Source organism: Asterias amurensis, chromosome 4 (assembly GCF_032118995.1).
Source record: "Asterias amurensis chromosome 4, ASM3211899v1".
Taxonomy (NCBI): Eukaryota; Metazoa; Echinodermata; class Asteroidea; order Forcipulatida; family Asteriidae; genus Asterias; species Asterias amurensis.
In genome coordinates, this window is record NC_092651.1 from 14884513 (window position 1) to 14903584 (window position 19072).

The 19072-nt window shown below is 36.2% G+C and overlaps 1 protein-coding gene across 9 annotated transcripts in view; it reads left to right on the forward strand.

Moving 5' to 3' along the window:
- LOC139936720 (uncharacterized) overlaps window positions 1-14428 on the forward strand; it is a 95047-nt gene extending 80619 nt beyond the window's left edge. For 5 of the 9 annotated variants that reach the window (XM_071931613.1, XM_071931606.1, XM_071931612.1 and 2 more), the window contains 4 exons: window positions 11673-11828; window positions 12436-12601; window positions 13595-13859; window positions 14289-14428. The gene's annotated coding sequence lies outside the window, so the exon portion shown is untranslated. Of the gene's footprint in view, window positions 1-11672; window positions 11829-12412; window positions 12602-13594; window positions 13860-14288 lie in introns of all 9 variants that reach the window. The other 4 variants (XM_071931609.1, XM_071931608.1, XM_071931607.1 and 1 more) reach the window with 4 other exon arrangements.
- Window positions 14429-19072: the final 4644 nt, after the last annotated feature.

Below are 19072 nucleotides of genomic sequence, written 5' to 3' on the forward strand. Positions count from 1 at the left end.
GAAATCTGAAAATTTTGTGATGCCGGCATCACAGATTTTTTTATAATTTTGGCCCAAAAACCCAAACTTACAAAATGGTCAATAAATGACAAACTTTTGCTTGATTACCCATCCCACACTGATAAAATGTGTTCAGTAGTCCTTCCTGTATCATTTGAAACCATAAAATCACCGAAATTTTGTTGACCCGAAATCTGAAAATTTTGTGATTTTTTTAAATTTTGGCCCAAAAATTCAAACTTACAAAATGCTCAATAAATCTCAAACTTTTGCTCGATTAGCTATCCCACACTGATAAAATGTGTTCAGTAGTCCTTTCTGTATCATTTGAAACCATAAAATCCCCGAAAGTTTGTTGACCCGAAATCTGAAAATTTTGTGATGCCGGCATCACAGATTTTTACAATTTTGGCCCAAAAACCCAAACTTACAAAATGCTCAATAAATCTCAAACTTTTTCTGGATTACCCATCCCACACTGATAAAATGTGTTCAGTAGTCCTTTCTGTATCATTTGAAACCATAAAATCACCCAAAATTTGTTGACCCGAGATCTGAAAATTTTGTGATGCCGGCATCACAGATTTTTTTATAATTTTGGCCCAAAACCCCAAACTTACAAAATGCTCAATAAATCTCATACTTTTGCTCGATTACCCATCCCACACTGATAAAATGTGTTCAGTAGTCCTTCCTGTATCATTTGAAACCATAAAATCCCCGAAAATTTGTTGACCCGAAATCTGAAAATTTTGTGATGCCGGCATCACAGATTTTAAAAATTTTTGGCCAAAAACCCAAACTTACAAAATGCTCAATAAATCTCAAACTTTTGCTCGATTACCCATCCCACACTGATAAAATGTGTTCAATAGTCCTTTCTGTATCATTTGAAACCATAAAATCACCGAAAATTTGTTGACCCGAAATCTGAAAATGTTGTGATTTTTTTAAATTTTGGCCCAAAAACTCAAACTTACAAAATGCTCAATAAATCTCAAACTTTTGCTCGATTAGCTATCCCACACTGATAAAATGTGTTCAGTAGTCCTTCCTGTATCATTTGAAACCATAAAATCCCCGAAAGTTTGTTGACCCGAAATCAGAAAATTTTGTGATGCCGGCATCACAGATTTTTACAATTTTGGCCCAAAAACCCAAACTTACAAAATGCTCAATAAATCTCAAACTTTTGCTCGATTAGCTATCCCACACTGATAAAATGTGTTCAGTAGTCCTTTCTGTATCATTTGAAACCATAAAATCACCCAAAATTTGTTGACCCGAGATCTGAAAATTTTGTGATGCCGGCATCACAGATTTTTTTTAAATTTTGGCCCAAAAACCCAAACTTACAAAATGCTCAATAAATCTCAAACTTTTAATGGATTACCCATCCCACACTGATAAAATGTGTTCAGTAGTCCTTTCTGTATCATTTGAAGCCATAAAATCACCGAAAATTTGTTGACCCGAAATCTGAAAATTTTGTGATGCTGGCATCACAGATTTTGTTAATTCTGGCCCAAAAACCCAAACTTACAAAATGCTCAATAAATCTCAAACTTTTAATGGATTACCCATCCCACACTGATAAAATGTGTTCAGTAGCCCTTTCTGTATCATTTGAATCCATAAAATCACCCAAAATTTGTTGACCCGAAATCTGAAAATTTTGTGATGCCGGCATCACAGATTTTTTTATAATTTTGGCCCCAAAACCCAAACTTACAAAATGGTCAATAAATGATAAACTTTTGCTTGATTACCCATCCCACACTGATAAAATGTGTTCAGTAGTCCTTTCTGTATCATTTGAAACCATAAAATCACCGAAAATTTGTTGACCCGAAATCTTAAAATTTTGTAATGCCGGCATCACAGATTTTTGGGATTTTGGACCAAAAACCTAAACTTACAAAATGCTCAATAAATCTCAAACTTTTGCTGGATTACCCATCCCACACTGATAAAATGTGTTCAGTAGCCCTTTCTGTATCATTTGAATCCATAAAATCACCCAAAAGTTGTTGACCCGAAATCTGAAAATTTTGTGATGCCGGCATCACAGATTTTTTTATAATTTTGGCCCAAAAACCCAAACTTACAAAATGGTCAATAAATGACAAACTTTTGCTTGATTACCCATCCCACACTGATAAAATGTGTTCAGTAGTCCTTCCTGTATCATTTGAAACCATAAAATCACCGAAAATTTGTTGACCCGAAATCTGAAAATTTTGTGATTTTTTTAAATTTTGGCCCAAAAATTCAAACTTACAAAATGCTCAATAAATCTCAAACTTTTGCTCGATTAGCTATCCCACACTGATAAAATGTGTTCAGTAGTCCTTTCTGTATCATTTGAAACCATAAAATCACCCAAAATTTGTTGACCCGAAATCTGAAAATTTTGTGATGCCGGCATCACAGATTTTTTTAATTTTGGCCCAAAAACCCAAACTTACAAAATGCTCAATAAATGTCAAACTTTTGCTCGATTAGCTATCCCACACTGATAAAATGTGTTCAGTAGTCCTTCCTGTATCATTTGAAACCATAAAATCCCCGAAAGTTTGTTGACCCGAAATCTTAAAATTTTGTGATGCCGGCATCACAGATTTTTAAAATTTTGGTCTAAAAACCCAAACTTACAAAATGCTCAATAAATCTCAAACTTTTGCTGGATTACCCATCCCACACTGATAAAATGTGTTCAGTAGTCCTTTCTGTATCATTTGAAACCATAAAATCACCCAAAATTTGTTGACCCGAGATCTGAAAATTTTGTGATGCCGGCATCACAGATATTTTTATAATTTTGGCCCAAAACCCCAAACTTACAAAATGCTCAATAAATCTCAAACTTTTGCTCGTTTACCCATCCCACACTGATAAAACGCGTTCAGTAGTCCTTTCTGTATCATTTGAAACCATAAAATCATCCAAAATTTGTTGACCCGAAATCTGAAAAGTTTATGATGCCGGCATCACAGATTTTTTTAATTTTGGCCCAAAAACCCAAACTTACAAAATGCTCAATAAATCTCATACTTTTGCTCGATTACCCATCCCACACTGATAAAATGTGTTCAGTAGTCCTTCCTGTATCATTTTAAACCATAAAATCCCGGAAAATTTGTTGACCCGAAATCTGAAAATTTTGTGATGCCGGCATCACAGATTTTTACAATTTTGGCCCAAAAACCCAAACTTACAAAATGCTCAATAAATCTCAAACTTTTGCTGGATTACCCATCCCACACTGATGAAATGTGTTCAGTAGTCCTTTCTGTATCATTTGAAACCATTAAATCACCCAAAAATTGTTGACCCGAGATCTGAAAATTTTGTGATGCCGGCATCACAGATTTTTTTATAATTTTGGCCCAAAACCCCAAACTTACAAAATGCTCAATAAATCTCAAACTTTTGCTCGTTTACCCATCCCACACTGATAAAACGCGTTCAGTAGTCCTTTCTGTATCATTTGAAACCATAAAATCATCCAAAATTTGTTGACCCGAAATCTGAAAATTTTGTGATGCCGGCATCACAGATTTTTAAAATTTTGGCCCAAAAACCCAAACTTACAAAATGCTCAATAAATCTCATACTTTTGCTCGATTACCCATCCCACACTGATAAAATGTGTTCAGTAGTCCTTCCTGTATCATTTGAAACCATAAAATCACCGAAAATTTGTTGACCCGAAATCTGAAAATTTTGTGATTTTTTTTAAATTTTGGCCCAAAAACTCAAACTTACAAAATGCTCAATAAATCTCAAACTTTTGCTCGATTAGCTATCCCACACTGATAAAGGGTGTTCAGTAGTCCTTTCTGTATCATTTGAAACCATAAAATCACCGAAAATTTGTTGACCCGAAATCTGAAAATTTTGTGATGCCGGCATCACAGATTCTTTTAATTTTGGCCCAAAAACCCAAACTTACAAAATGCTCAATAAATCTCAAACTTTTGCTCGATTAGCTATCCCACACTGATAAAATGTGTTCAGTAGTCCTTCCTGTATCATTTGAAACCATAAAATCCCCGAAAGTTTGTTGACCCGAAATCTGAAAATTTTGTGATGCCGGCATCACAGATTTTTACAATTTTGGCCCAAAAACCCAAACTTACAAAATGCTCAATAAATCTCAAACTTTTTCTGGATTACCCATCCCACACTGATAAAATGTGTTCAGTAGTCCTTTCTGTATCATTTGAAACCATAAAATCACCCAAAATTTGTTGACCCGAGATCTGAAAATTTTGTGAGGCCGGCATCACAGATTTTTTTATAATTTTGGCCCAAAACCCCAAACTTACAAAATGCTCAATAAATCTCATACTTTTGCTCGATTACCCATCCCACACTGATAAAATGTGTTCAGTAGTCCTTCCTGTATCATTTGAAACCATAAAATCCCCGAAAATTTGTTGACCCGAAATCTGAAAATTTTGTGATGCCGGCATCACAGATTTTTAAAATTTTGGCCCAAAAACCCAAACTTACAAAATGCTCAATAAATCTCAAACTTTTGCTCGATTACCCATCCCACACTGATAAAATGTGTTCAATAGTCCTTTCTGTATCATTTGAAACCCTAAAATCACCGAAAATTTGTTGACCCGAAATCTGAAAATTTTGTGATTTTTTTAAATTTTGGCCCAAAAACTCAAACTTACAAAATGCTCAATAAATCTCAAACTTTTGCTCGATTAGCTATCCCACACTGATAAAATGTGTTCAGTAGTCCTTCCTGTATCATTTGAAACCATAAAATCCCCGAAAGTTTGTTGACCCGAAATCAGAAAATTTTGTGATGCCGGCATCACAGATTTTTACAATTTTGGCCCAAAAACCCAAACTTACAAAATGCTCAATAAATCTCAAACTTTTGCTCGATTAGCTATCCCACACTGATAAAATGTGTTCAGTAGTCCTTCCTGTATCATTTGAAACCATAAAATCCCCGAAAGTTTGTTGACCCGAAATCAGAAAATTTTGTGATGCCGGCATCACAGATTTTTACAATTTTGGCCCAAAAACCCAAACTTACAAAATGCTCAATAAATCTCAAACTTTTGCTGGATTACTGATCCCACACTGATAAAATGTGTTCAGTAGTCCTTTCTGTATCATTTGAAACCATAAAATCACCCAAAATTTGTTGACCCGAGATCTGAAAATTTTGTGATGCCGGCATCACAGATTTTTTTAAATTTTGGCCCAAAAACCCAAACTTACAAAATGCTCAATAAATCTCAAACTTTTAATGGATTACCCATCCCACACTGATAAAATGTGTTCAGTAGTCCTTTCTGTATCATTTGAAGCCATAAAACCACCGAAAATTTGTTGACCCGAAATCTGAAAATTTTGTGATGCTGGCATCACAGATTTTGTTAATTCTGGCCCAAAAACCCAAACTTACAAAATGCTCAATAAATCTCAAACTTTTAATGGATTACCCATCCCACACTAATAAAATGTGTTCAGTAGCCCTTTCTGTATCATTTGAATCCATAAAATCACCCAAAATTTGTTGACCCGAAATCTGAAAATTTTCTGATGCCGGCATCACAGATTTTTTTATAATTTTGGCCCAAAAACCCAAACTTACAAAATGGTCAATAAATGATAAACTTTTGCTTGATTACCCATCCCACACTGATAAAATGTGTTCAGTAGTCCTTTCTGTATCATCTGAAACCATAAAATCACCGAAAATTTGTTGACCCGAAATCTTAAAATTTTGTAATGCCGGCATCACAGATTTTTGGGATTTTGGACCAAAAACCTAAACTTACAAAATGCTCAATAAATCTCAAACTTTTGCTGGATTACCCATCCCACACTGATAAAATGTGTTCAGTAGTCCTTTCTGTATCATTTGAAACCATAAAATCACCGAAAATTTGTTGACCCGAAATCTGAAAATTTTGTGATGCCGGCATCACAGATTTTTACAATTTTGGCCCAAAAACCGAAACTTACAAAATGCTCAATAAATCTCAAACTTTTGCTGGATTACCCATCCCACACTGATGAAATGTGTTCAGTAGTCCTTTCTGTATCATTTGAAACCATTAAATCACCCAAAAATTGTTGACCCGAGATCTGAAAATTTTGTGATGCCGGCATCACAGATTTTTTTATAATTTTGGCCCAAAACCCCAAACTTACAAAATGCTCAATAAATCTCAAACTTTTGCTCGTTTACCCATCCCACACTGATAAAACGCGTTCAGTAGTCCTTTCTGTATCATTTGAAACCATAAAATCATCCAAAATTTGTTGACCCGAAATCTGAAAATTTTGTGATGCCGGCATCACAGATTTTTAAAATTTTGGCCCAAAAACCCAAACTTACAAAATGCTCAATAAATCTCATACTTTTGCTCGATTACCCATCCCACACTGATAAAATGTGTTCAGTAGTCCTTCCTGTATCATTTGAAACCATAAAATCACCGAAAATTTGTTGACCCGAAATCTGAAAATTTTGTGATTTTTTTTAAATTTTGGCCCAAAAACTCAAACTTACAAAATGCTCAATAAATCTCAAACTTTTGCTCGATTAGCTATCCCACACTGATAAAGGGTGTTCAGTAGTCCTTTCTGTATCATTTGAAACCATAAAATCACCGAAAATTTGTTGACCCGAAATCTGAAAATTTTGTGATGCCGGCATCACAGATTTTGTTAATTTTGGCCCAAAAACCCAAACTTACAAAATGCTCAATAAATCTCAAACTTTTGCTCGATTAGCTATCCCACACTGATAAAATGTGTTCAGTAGTCCTTCCTGTATCATTTGAAACCATAAAATCCCCGAAAGTTTGTTGACCCGAAATCTGAAAATTTTGTGATGCCGGCATCACAGATTTTTACAATTTTGGCCCAAAAACCCAAACTTACAAAATGCTCAATAAATCTCAAACTTTTTCTGGATTACCCATCCCACACTGATAAAATGTGTTCAGTAGTTCTTTCTGTATCATTTGAAACCATATATCACCCAAAATTTGTTGACCCGAGATCTGAAAATTTTGTGATGCCGGCATCACAGATTTTTTTATAATTTTGGCCCAAAACCCCAAACTTACAAAATGCTCAATAAATCTCATACTTTTGCTCGATTACCCATCCCACACTGATAAAATGTGTTCAGTAGTCCTTCCTGTATCATTTGAAACCATAAAATCCCCGAAAATTTGTTGACCCGAAATCTGAAATTTTTGTGATTTTTTTAAATTTTGGCCCAAAAACTCAACCTTACAAAATGCTCAATAAATCTCAAACTTTTGCTCGATTAGCTATCCCACACTGATAAAATGTGTTCAGTAGTCCTTCCTGTATCATTTGAAACCATAAAATCCCCGAAAGTTTGTTGACCCGAAATCAGAAAATTTTGTGATGCCGGCATCACAGATTTTTACAATTTTGGCCCAAAAACCCAAACTTACAAAATGCTCAATAAATCTCAAACTTTTGCTCGATTACCCATCCCACACTGATAAAATGTGTTCAGTAGTCCTTTCTGTATCATTTGAAACCATAAAATCACAGAAAATTTGTTGACCCGAAATCTGAAAAGTTTGTGATGCCGGCATCACAGATTTTTTTTAATTTTGGCCCAAAAACCCAAACTTACAAAATGCTCAATAAATCTCATACTTTTGCTGGATTACCCATCCCACACTGATAAAATGTGTTCAGTAGTCCTTTCTGTATCATTTGAAACCATAAAATCACCGAAAATTTGTTGACCCAAAATCTGAAAATTTTGTGATTTTTTTAAATTTTGGCCCAAAAACTCAAACTTACAAAATGCTCAATAAATCTCAAACTTTTGCTCGATTAGCTATCCCACACTGATAAAATGTGTTCAGTAGTCCTTTCTGTATCATTTGAAACCATAACATCACAGAAAATTTGTTGACCCGAAAAATGAAAATTTTGTGATGCCGGCATCACAGATTTTTTTAATTTTGGCCCAAAAACCCAAACTTACAAAATGCTCAATAAATCTCATACTTTTGCTCGATTAGCTATCCCACACTGATAAAATGTGCTCAGTAGTCCTTTCTGTATCATTTGAAACCATAAAATCACCGAAAATTTGTTGACCCAAAATCTGAAAATTTTGTGATTTTTTCATAATTTTGGCCCAAAACCCCAAACTTACAAAATGCTCAATAAATCTCAAACTTCTGCTCGTTTACCCATCCCAGTCTGATAAAATGTGTTCAGTAGTCTTTTCTGTATCATTTGAAACCATAAAATCACCAAAAATTTGTTGACCCGAAATCTGAAAATTTTGTGATGACGGCATCACAGATTTTTTTAATTTTGGCCCAAAAACCCAAACTTACAAAATGCTCAATAAATCTCATACTTTTGCTCGATTACCCATCCCACACTGATGAAATGTGTCTAGTAGTCATTTCTGTATCATTTGAAACCATAAAATCACCGAAAATTTGTTGACCAGAATTCTGAAAATTTTGTGATGCCGGCATCACAGATTTTTTAAATTTTGGCCCAAAAACTCAACCTTACAAAATGCTCAATAAATCTCAAACTTTTGCTCGATTAGCTATCCCACACTGATAAAATGTGTTCAGTAGTCCTTTCTGTATCATTTGAAACCATAAAATCACCGAAAATTTGTTGACCCGAAATCTGAAAATTTTGTGATGCCGGCATCACAGATTTTTTTAATTTTGGCCCAAAAACCCAAACTTACAAAATGCTCAATAAATCTCATACTTTTGCTCGATTACCCATCCCACACTGATAAAATGTGTTCAGTAGTCCTTCCTGTATCATTTTAAACCATAAAATCCCTGAAAATTTGTTGACCCGAAATCTGAAAATTTTGTGATGCCGGCATCACAGATTTTTTAAATTTTGGCCCAAAAACTCAAACTTACAAAATGCTCAATAAATCTCAAACTTTTGCTCGATTACCCATCCCACACTGATAAAATGTGTTCAGTAGTCCTTTCTGTATCATTTTAAACCATAAAATCCCTGAAAATTTGTTGACCCGAAATCTGAAAATTTTGTGATGCCGGCATCACAGATTTTTTAAATTTTGGCCCAAAAACTCAAACTTACAAAATGCTCAATAAATCTCAAACTTTTGCTCGATTACCCATCCCACACTGATAAAATGTGTTCAGTAGTCCTTTCTGTATCATTTGAAACCATAAAATCACCCAAAATTTGTTGACCCGAAATCTGAAAATTTTGTGATGCCGGCATCACAGATTTTTTTAATTTTGGCCCAAAAACCCAAACTTACAAAATGCTCAATAAATCTCATACTTTTGCTCGATTACCCATCCCACACTGATAAAATGTGTTCAGTAGTCCTTCCTGTATCATTTTAAACCATAATTAAAACTAACATGAGGTACACAGAATATGTTGATGGTTAATGTGGATGTACGATTGTGTCAAATTATTTCCTTCCTAACTAAAAAACAATTGACTAAAAATGATGTCCCAAATCCTCCGCTCACTTCCTCTGCCTGTTGTGTCTTTGCTAGTGGAGCGCATTTAACGAGTTTGCTAAAATGAGTCGGGAAAACTTGTGCGCAATAAGCGTTTTGCGCTCTGCCGAATTTTAGTAGAACCTGCTGAGAGAGCAAAAGTGAGTGCAATATGCAAATTTGTGCTTTAATTGTACAAAGTTTGTACACAAAAGTGATGATTCTGATAAACTGCGTGCAATCTGAAGATTGTGCAAACATTGTAGATTGCGTTTTTTGTACACACGAGCGCGATTTGGCAATGCATGACGTTAATTTTAATTTTTTTTTGTCGGTCTGGCCCCAATGCGTGAGAAAATGGTTGCTGTGCGTGTGAGCGTGAAATAGAGCCCAAATGCGTGAGTCTCACGCCTAATGCGTGAGACTTGGTAGGTCTGCAATTCAAATGAGACACTACACAACCATACACACACAAATGGGAAACTACACAACCATACACAATTAACGGGTAACTACACAACCATACACATGTCAATGGGAAACTACACAACCATACACAAGTCAATGGAACACTACACAACCATACACAAGTCAATGGGACACTTCACAACCATACACAAGTCAATGGGACACTTCACAACCATACACAAGTCAATGGGAATTGACACAACCATACACCAGTCAATCGGAAACTACACAACCATACACAAGTCAATGGGAAACTACACAACCATACACAAGTCAATGGGACCAACACAACCATACACAATTCCAGAGATGCCAAGTCCACAGGCCAGCAATGCGTGAGATTTTTCAAAGCTCAACCCCTACCCCCAGATCTGGTCTGCCAGGGTCAATTTGATCCACAAAGCTAGGCTAAACTAAACCCCAAAAATTATTGCTTCTTCTGGTCTATTTGAGCCCAAACGACCGTGGCAAAAAAGGTTACATCATCCTTGTGTATGGATCGACAGTGAGTACTAGCGTGTCTGTATGAACAAGCAAAACATCTGTCTCTCGCGTCTCTCTTCTGGCGGCCTTACCTTTATTTAGTCCCTGACAGTGCCGGTCCCCGGTGTTTCCCTTTGTCAAAAAAGTTCCAAGTGGACATCGCAACAGAACCAGTTTTTAGTACCACTTTTTAAAATTGACGCAGGTTTATGACAATGAACAGGTTTTGTTTTACCAAGAAAGTGGCACATAAACACAGCTAGCTACACACATAGGACCGAGAATTAACACCAAAGTTTGGTTGTACTAGTTCCTTCCCTCAACAACTTTATTTAACAGTGATGTACCAGACTATTTTTTGATTGAAAAACACTTTTGTTAAAGTAACATGAGCATGTGTGTAGGCTACGACTACTCAACTATAGTTGTGAGATATTTCCAATTTAAATTTCACTCTCGAAAACAATTTGAAGCTTCAAACAGCGTGTAATATTTTTTTCTTGATCGAAGACGGGGCGAATCAGAATTTCAGCGGGCACAGAAATGGAATTGCATGCTGTGGCCCAAGGATATGAAGTGATTTGGCCGTATTTGTTGGGCTACATGATGACCGTGAGGTCCATATAGCGGATCCAAACTCTGTGGAAAACGCATGCGCAATGTAATGAACTGGAACTAGCCATGGGTGTGGGGGGGGGGGGGGGGTCGCTGATGCAAGACCAAATATTCTACCTCATGGGCTAGTTTAGTCCGCTGGACAATAATGAACTCACTGTGAACACAAGCCCATTTTGGATTAAGTCATTTTTATCTTTTGGACACCTGCGGTGCTTTGAATAGGGGTTTGTTTAACCATGGAGGTAGAAATCTCCATGGTTCAATTCCTCCTCTAAACCTACCAATGAAGGTGGCTAGAAGTCATTAAAATAAAAACACATAAATATTGTCAAATCCCAGACAGCCAGTCTGGACACATGGTGTTCTGGGTGGCAGATGTAATTGGGATGGGCTGTGTGTGAAAATGAGAGGCCCTTCAAAGTACAAGCTTACATTAGCCATGAACTGTCCGAAATTGTCAGACTCTGGTGTTTCTAGCCTCAGGCGAAGATTATAGTTGTTGAATCAAATGACATTCAAGTGGAACCATTATTAGCTAGATTGTAAAGGATACCAGTAGGTAAGGATTAATCATTTTGTTTCTCCTATATGCAGAGGATTGACTTGGACCAGTGCTGCCTTGGATCTAAAGCTTACCTCTACTTCAAGATGTGCCGCAGCATGTGCCGCAGCAGGAATATGGATCATCTACTGGGCATCCACTTTGACTATGAGATCTTGAAAACAACATAATATTGTTCTAAAGATAAGGTAGGCTACTTAGGTTGATGCAAAACTGGCTAAATTATACTTTAAAAGTAGATTCATGTGACTTTTTGCTTCGCCAACAAACGCCACTGCACATGGATTATCAACAACAGTTATAACAACAGGGATAATCCATGTGCAGTTCATCAGCCATTCATGGCAGAATTTCAGATTATGGGCCTTATATACCTTCTATCAAGTGGCCTATTTGATTTGAGTTATGTAAGTTGTAAATTGTTAATGGAAGAAAAAACACCCTTGTCACACAAAATTTTGTGCTTTCTGGTGCTTGATTTCGAGGCCTCAAAATCAAATTCTGAGGTCTTAACACCAAATTCAAATATTTTAGTGAGAAATATTTTCTTTTACGAAAACGATGTTACTTCAAAAGAAGCCGTTTCTCACAATGTTTTATACTGGACACTTCTGCTAGTTGTCAAAGACCAGTCTTTTCACTTGGTATATCCCAATAATGCATAAATTAACATTTAAAATAACAAACCTGTGAATGCAAACATGTCATGGTTCTAGTATGAACTTCAGACCAAATTTGAACAGTGATGTTTTTTCTCTTTCTAATCCTGTAGAGTACGTTTCACAAAAAGCGTAGAATTATTGTTTTTTCTTAAGCTTTGTCCGAGATCAAGAGAAGACACACGATTTAGAGAAGACACCCAGGTAGAAGATCATGAAGTACCAGACTATTTCTCATGGAAGAAGCCAAATCTTGCTCTAACATCTGATGAACTCAAGTGAGTCCGGAAACAAGTCTACAAGTGAGTCATAATTTTAATGTAAATGTTTTACTTAAAACCCTCTGGCAGAGATCTTACCCCAAGTTCGTGGTCAGAAGTTGGAATCCATTGAAGGCTGCAGTCATGAGGTTTCATATATAAAGCGGGCCCGGACCCCATGCTATAAATGGTATGTCCCCCCAGAGTCAAGAAGGATTGACGCCCCTGGTTTGTTAGAACATAGCTGTCGATGCTGTTTAAAAAAAAACCTTTTGTAGAATATTTAGTGCTGTATTTCCTTTTTGTTTTTGTTAAATGAAGTCCATTATGGGGTTATTATTTTTTTTAATTGCTGATAGTATCCCACCTCCGAAAGATTAATTTAAGTGCCAAATAATGGCTCAGAATGCACGACAGCTGAGCATCTAGGAGCCCAAAGAAATCTGGGCCCCTTAAACGGGCTGCGGGCCCCTTAAACAGGCTGCGGACCCCACGCCGTATTGGCTTCGCCTACCGTGTCTCTGGCAAAACCCAGCACCCCTTGGAATAAAAGTGCCCTTGCCGGCCTGGAGGTTTCATACCTCACCCTGAGGAAAATCATGTTTTTCCCTGACAGCTTACCTGTCTTGCACCAAGTAAAGCCTTTTAGGAAACCAAGGTTTTGTGTTTAGGGTTCATATGTTAAAGCGCCCCTGTACGCCAGAGGTTGTTCAAGGGAAGGTGTACATTTGGTGATCACTCTAAAGTTAATTGCAATTAAACCCTTGGTTAGAAGCCTTAATCAGTGTTTGTGGAAAAAAATGATCCAGAGAAACGTTACACTGTGAAGTAATGCAGAAAATGATCTGCCTTGATAAAATGTGTTCAGTATTCCGTTCTGTATCATGTGGATAAAATCAATGAACATTTTGGACCCAAAATCTCAAAATGTTTTGATGCCGGCATCACAGATTTTTAAATATTTTTTGACTAAAAATTAACCTTCACAAAGTTTTTAATAAATTTTAAACTATTTCTCATATACCCTTTCCACAGAGATAAAATGTGTTCAGTATTCCATTCTGTATCATTTAAAAACTTCATCCCTGTGCCACTGATGGGTGACTGAATTTCACTGGGTGCTTCTCAAAAGTTTGTCTGTCTTCATGCCTACCGACTTCCCCTGATCTCATCAGCGAGTCAACCTTTAAGAGACAAACACTCTCTCTGTTTCACTGGAAACATTTTCAGCGTTGGAGAATTTGGTCAGCCAACTCTCAATAGCAGGCAGTATTCAGCATTTTTGTTGTTGGAGATTTTGGTAAAGTGTTAGCCCATCCTCTATACCATCAAAATGGTTCACAACAATAACAGTTAGATGACTTGTGAAACTGTGTGAACTGAAAAGTGAAATTAAATTGGTACAAGAAGTATTGTGTACTAGATACAGGCTTGAAATACTAGCATCGCACACTTTGGAGTGTTACACTTGAAATGTAATTGTACCAACATTTAAGACAATCTGTATTATCAAAATCTTCACACATTGAACTCACTTTGAGATATCGTAGCTACTTTCTGATTGCATTATTGAAATATACAGGATATAATTCATCCTTTAAACAAATTATTTGATCTTTCCTAAACAAAATCATTGGTTTTTAAGTAAAGCTTGGTCAGAAATCAGTGTAAGAATTTATTCTGAACTGTTATTATAACACTGTTAGGTCATTTTCCCTACAAACTGCAGGTGAAAGCTGAGACAGGACAGTTGCCACCTCTACACCCTACGCCTCTTCTTCCCACCCTGCAATCTTGCCTGCACCATTCCACTTGTACTACTTGCTGCTCTCCATTTAGTCCAAGAGTCTCTGCGCCTCTGATGATGCATACGTCGTATAGCCTTAAGGTAATCCATGCTTACTTTTCTTTGCTTTCTCTGCTAGTAATCTTGATTATATATGCACATGTAATAACTCTTTTTCCCCATAAAAAGCAGAAGTTTTTGCAAATACTTTCAACAATGGCAACCAATGAGACAACACTTGGTTGATTTTGTCTTCCAATATTTAACTGGAACCTACTATAGAGGAAGTTTAATAGAGAACTTCACAAAAATTCAATTATATCTTGAACTTTTACTCATTAACATAGTCAGCACTGATAACATGTCTTCAGTAGTCTATTCTGTGTCGTTTGAAACCACAAAATCACCGAAAATTGTCTGACCCTAAATCTGAACATTGTCCCATGCCCGCATGGCAGATTTTTTACTAAAAACTCAACATCAACAAATTCTCAATGTGTGTCAAACTTTGGTTGATTGACTCAGTCTGCACTGATGAAATGTCTTCAGTAAACTGTTCTGTTTCATTTGAAAACATAAAGACACCAAAAGTTGTTTGACCCCCAACTCTGAAAATTTGCCCATGCCAGTATTGTTCTCAGTAGTTGTCACAAAGCCGTGTTATCCCAAATACCAAAAATCAAAACTAAAGAAAACTGTTCCTCCAAGCACACCACAAAATTACAAATAAACGGTGACTTGTGAATTAACGCGTTTTATGCTAACTTATTTATTTACAATTGAGTATTTACACTTGGACCAATTTAACAAAGGAAAATAAAGTACAAATAAATTATTAAATTACGATGTCACAAATCAGTTCAACAATAATCCTTCAAAGTCTCGACGACTATTGGGCCATAAATTACTCTTCTGGCTTCCACCGCCCACTGCCTGCAATATAAGTTTGTTTCAAGTTTACATCACCAATCCTTCTCATCATTAGGCCCGGGAGTCTCTCCGGAGTCTGGACCGTCTGTCCTCTGCTGCACTGCCCTTGCATCCACCAAATTATTTATCTATCAGCTAAACAGCTATCGCTATACCCCTTGGCTATCGCCAAATACGACAGCAATACTTTGGCTATCGCGACTACATTAATACTTTAGGCTATCGCCAAACATTACTAGGCTATCGCCCAACATGACTCCACTACCTTAGGCTGGCGCCAATCGCTTCTTAGGCTAACACCAAACTGTGCTAATGCACTCCTCGAGATGCTGGACGGATCTGAACCTCAGACAATCCACTGCCCGTAAGGTTCCCAATACAAAATCACCTCATTACTATGCAAGAAATAACTTACAAATGGAACCCTGTTAATACCATATATGGTCAATGAGGTAGGGCAACGCCCCAAACTTACGTTTTAGCTGTCTAGACATGTCCTGCACGTAATCAAATAATACCATAAACTACAGAGCCCTCTTGTGACAGTAGTCCTTTCTGTATCATTTGGAACCATAAACTCACCCAAAAATTTTGTAAAGCCGGCATCACTGTTTTTTCTGATGAATCTAAAAAAAGTTGTTGTTTACCCAGTCTCGACTGATGAAATGTATTGAGTAGTCCAAACTCTGTATCATTGAGAACCATAAAACCAAAGGAAATTTGTTGACCCCAAATCAGAAATGTTTTACCATACCCGCATAGTCGATTTTTTTCAGTTCAAACCCAAAACCCAAATTTACAAAATTCTGAATAAATCTCAAACTTTTGCTTATTTACCCATCCCACACTGATAAAATGTGTTCAGTTGTCATTTCTTTATCATTTGAAACCATAAAATCACCCAAAATTTGTTGACCCGAAATCTGAAAGATTTGTGATGCTGGCATCACAGATTTTGTTAATTTTGGCGCAAAAACCCAAACTTACAAAATGCTCAATAAATCTCAAACTTTTGCTTGTTTACCCATCCCACACTGATAAAATGTGTTCAGTAGTCCTTTCTGATCATTTGAAACCATAAAATCACCGAAAATTTGTTGACCTGAAATCTGAAATTTTTGTGATGCCGGCATCACAGATTTTGTTAATTTTGGCCCAAAAACCCAAACTTACAAAATGCTCAATAAATCTCAAACTTTTGCCCGTTTACCTATCCCACACTGATAATATGTGTTCAGTAGTCTTTTCTGTATCATTTGAAACCATAAAATCATCGAAAATTTGTTGACCCGAAATCTGAAAATTTTGTGATGCCGGCATCACAGATTTCTTTAATTTTGGCCCTAAAACCCAAACTTAAAAAATGCTCAATAAATCTCAAACTTTTAATGGATTACCCATCCCACACTGATAAAATGTGTTCAGTAGCCCTTTCTGGATCATTTGAAACCATAAAATCACCCAAAATGTGTTGACCCGAAATCTTAAAATTTTGTAAAGCCGGCATCACAGATTTTTTAAATTTTGGACCAAAAAACCTAAACTTACAAAATGCTCAATAAATCTCAAACTTTTGCTCGTTTACCTATCCCACACTGATGAAATGTGTTCAGTAGTCCTTTCTGTATCATTTGAAACCATAAAATCACCCAAAATTTGTTGACCCGAAATCTGAAAATTTTGTGATGCCGGCATCACAGATTTTTTTAATTTTGGACCAAAAAACCCAAAATTACAAAATGCTCAATAAACCTCAAACTTTTGCTCGATTAGCTATCCCACACTGATAAAAAGTGTTCAGTAGTCCTTTCTGTATCATTTGAAACCATAAAATCACTGAAAATTTGTTGACCCGAAATCTGAAAATTTTGTGATGCCGGCATCACAGATTTTTTAAATTTTGGCCCAAAAACCCAAACGTCCAAAATGCTCAATAAATCTCAAACTTTTGCTCGATTACCCATCCCACACTGATGAAATGTGTTCAGTAGTCCTTTCTGTATCATTTGAAACCATAAAATCACTGAAAATTTGTTGACCCGAAATCTGAAAATTTTGTGATGCCGGCATCACAGATTTTTTAAATTTTGGCCCAAAAACCCAAACCTCCAAAATGCTCAATAAATCTCAAACTTTTGCTCGATTAGCTATCCCACACTGATAAAAAGTGTTCAGTAGTCCTTTCTGTATCATTTGAAACCATAAAATCACTGAAAATTTGTTGACTCGAAATCTGAAAATTTTGTGATGCCGGCATCACAGATTTTTTAAATTTTGGCCCAAAAACCCAAACGTCCAAAATGCTCAATAAATCTCAAACTTTTGCTCGATTACCCATCCCGCACTGATGAAATGTGTTCAGTAGTCCTTTCTGTATCATTTGAAACCATAAAATCACTAAAAATTTGTTGACCCGAAATCTGAAAATTTTGTGATGCCGGCATCACAGATTTTTTTATAATTTTGGCCCAAAAACCCAAAATTACAAAATGCTCAATAAACCTCAAACTTTTGCTTGTTAAACCATCCCACACTGATAAAATGTGTTCAGTATTCCTTTCTGTATCATTTGAAACCATAAAATCACCCAAAATTTGTTGACCCGAAATCTGAAAATTTTGTGATGCCGGCATCACAGATTTTTTATAATTTTGGCCCTAAAACCCAAACTTAAAAAATGCTCAATAAATCTCAAACTTTTGCTTGTTAACCCATCCCACACTGATAAAATGTGTTCAGTAGTCCTTTCTGTATCATTTGAAACCATAAAATCACTGAAAATTTATTGACCCGAAATCTGAAAATTTTGTGATGCCGGCATCACAGATTTTTTATAATTTTGGCCCTAAAACCCAAACTTACAAAATGCTCAATAAATCTCAAACTTTTGCTGGATTAGCTATCCCACACTGATAAAATGTGTTTAGTAGTCCTTTCTGTATCATTTGAAACCATAAAATCACTGAAAATTTGTTGACCCGGAATCTGAAAATTTGGTGATGCCGGCATCACAGATTTTTTTATAATTTTGGCCCATAACCCAAACTTTCAAAATGCTCAATAAATCTCAAACTTTTGCTTGTGAACCCATCCCACACTGATAAAATGTGTTCAGTAGTCCTTTCTGTATCATTTGAAACCATAAAATCACTGAAAATTTGTTGACCCGGAATCTGAAAATTTGGTGATGCCGGCATCACAGATTTTTTTATAATTTTGGCCCATAACCCAAACTTTCAAAATGCTCAATAAATCTCAAACTTTTGCTGGATTAGCTATCCCACACTGATAAAATGTGTTTAGTAGTCCTTTCTGTATCATTTGAAACCATAAAATCACTGAAAATTTGTTGACCCGGAATCTGAAAATTTGGTGATGCCGGCATCACAGATTTTTTTAATTTTGGCCCAAAAACCCAAACTTACAAAATGCTCAATAAATCTCAAACTTTTGCTGGATTAGCTATCCCACACTGATAAAATGTGTTAAGTAGTCCTTTCTGTATCATTTGAAACCATAAAATCACTGAAAATTTGTTGACCCGAAATCTGAAAATTTTGTGATGCCGGCATCACAGATTTTTTTAATTTTGGCCCAAAAACCCAAACTTACAAAATGCTCAATAAATCTCAAACTTTTGCTGGATTAGCTATCCCACACTGATAAAATGTGTTTAGTAGTCCTTTCTGTATCATTTGAAACCATAAAATCACTGAAAATTTGTTGACCCGGAATCTGAAAATTTGGTGATGCCGGCATCACAGATTTTTTTATAATTTTGGCCCATAACCCAAACT